The sequence below is a fragment of the Acinonyx jubatus genome, chromosome C2, assembly GCF_027475565.1.
Source record: "Acinonyx jubatus isolate Ajub_Pintada_27869175 chromosome C2, VMU_Ajub_asm_v1.0, whole genome shotgun sequence".
NCBI classification, from domain to species: domain Eukaryota; kingdom Metazoa; phylum Chordata; class Mammalia; order Carnivora; family Felidae; genus Acinonyx; species Acinonyx jubatus.
Window position 1 is genome coordinate 41,784,677 of NC_069384.1, and position 2,339 is coordinate 41,787,015.

The window sequence follows — 2,339 nt, forward strand, 5'->3', positions numbered from 1 at the left end:
TGTGCTAAAAAAGCGCTTATGGAAACTCACGTGCCTCATTCTTTCCCACCTTCTTGCTTGTTCTTCTTTGACCTTCACTAGTGCCTCGTGATTTTAATGAGCCTCGATTTTTGAAGTATCCATGAAGTCACTGGTATTTTAGGAGGCAGACAGATTGTCCAGAAGCATCTGTGGATTCAAAAAGAATAACAGGTATTTTCCCCATATGAGAATATTTGCAAATTTGTTGCAAGTTGGAGAGGAAGTAAAGCAAATACTTATAAACAAAAGTATTTAACAAATATGTATAACTTAACAAATGCCAGGCACTAGCGTAGAGATAATGCCCAACTTTCATAAAAATTGCAGTCCCTGGGAGGGCACATTGTAAATAATCAGTGTATATGAAAGTGTATAAGTGGGATCAGGTGCTACAAGGGAAAATGGATGGATTAATTTGAAAAAGTCTGGATTAAAGTAGGAAGGGCTCTGTTAGTGGACGAAGACAAGGGGATTAAGTGCTAGATTAGTAGTACCTGTGAAAAGCCACAGAGTAACTGACCTAATGAGGTAGAGATAATGGCTGGGGAAGTACTGTAACAGGAGGAGAAAAGATTATGAAGGACCTTGGAAACTCTGCAGGGAACTTACACATAAAACAAAGCAATTAGTGGCCAAGGAAGTAGCCTGTTTTTAAAATAAGCTTAAGCAGACTCATCACTTTTGTCTACAATGAGGATTTACTCTTAGTCTTTTCACTGGAGAATTTTGCAGGTGAGGGAAAAGGTAGGAGTCAGAGAAAGCACCTGGGGACGTGTGGTAACTTGTCATTTTGTCTCTAGTTGCCTTCGGTTTTACTTACGAACTTAACTGAAAGCATAAATGGAGAGAAACTTCATGCAAAAGCCTTCTTTAACACCTGAGTAATTAATGGGGTGCCTGGGTGGCTCAGTCAGTTAAGCGTTTGACTCTTGATTTCAGCTCAGGTCAGGATGTCATAACTCGCCAGATAGAGCCCCACGTCGGGCTCCGTGCTGACAGTGCACAGCCTGCTTGGGAGTCTCTCTTTCCCTCTCTCTCTGCCCCTCCCCTGCTTGCTCACTCTCTCTCTCTTTCTCTCAAAATACATAAATAAACTTAAAAAAATAAAAATAAAAAAATAAAATAAAATTTAAGTTATTAAGAGCAAAAATGAAAGTCATCTGATCATAGTGTTAAATTTGGATAACTCATAATAAATATTGAGCTGCTTTTCTCAGCCCTTAGATACACTTTATAAACAGTACATTTTATTATGCAATTAATGGAGCTAAATATTTTTTCAACGTACGTTATTACTGAGTAGTTGCATAAATGTAGAGTAATAGAGAATCCTAAGAATAACTTCGAAATATACGTTATTTTCCTGACTTTACCTCACCATGGTCACGAGACCACTTTTTTGGATCTAACAGCCTGACGCTTTCTAGTTTCTGGCCAGGCAAATTAAACGTGAGTAATAATAACACAGATAAAAAGCTACTTTCAGAAACACAGTTTTGTTCATTACAACTGACATTTTTCATACCAATTATTTGAATTATTTAGCATTTCCCATTCTGCCCACCCCCAGAAGGGTCTTATATTTATTTTTAACAAAAGAGATCTTATCCTTTCTCACTCCCATCCATCTTGGCAACTGCTCTTGCTTGGGACCATCCCGCGCCTAAGGCAGAAGAGGGTGGCCACAAAGACGATGAAAAAGCCACTGGAGTGAATCACCTCTAGGCTCCAACTCACTGTGAAAAGTGGAACGTACGCACTGGGGTATAAGCAGACTGGAAATGATCACACATGGCAAGCAAAACTAGTCATCCTCCTCAACAACTGCCTGGCCTTGAGGAAATCCGAGATGAGATACTGTGCCATGTTGGCCAAAACGGATGTCCGTCACTACAGTGGCAATACTATTGAACGGGGTGCAGCGTGTGGGAAATATTGCATAGTGTTGCACGGCGGCCGTCATGATCCAGGTGATTCTGATATCATTAGAAGCATGCGAGAACACACCGGTGAAAAGTAAACCGTGCAGAAGTTTTCCTTAATAAAACCCTCTGGAGCGCGTTAAAAAATAATAATAATAATAATTAATTAATTAAATAAAAGGGATCTTAAAAATTTAAAAAAAATAAATAAACTAAAAGTTCAATTGAATTGGATTTAAAATTAAAGTCAGAAAATAGAACAAAGCATTAAATAGTAATTGCCTATGTAATTGACCAGATCGTGGAAGATAATTTTTATTTGAATGAATCTATGGTCTACAAATGAGGGTCAATTTGAAAATGGAATTCTAGAGTTTTTCTTCTTTTTAACTTTCT

General features: G+C 38.1%; 1 pseudogene; it reads left to right on the forward strand.

Moving 5' to 3' along the window:
• Nucleotides 1-1,714: 1,714 nt before the first annotated feature.
• Nucleotides 1,715-2,041, forward strand: LOC106982836 (60S ribosomal protein L30-like; annotated as a pseudogene).
• Nucleotides 2,042-2,339: the final 298 nt, after the last annotated feature.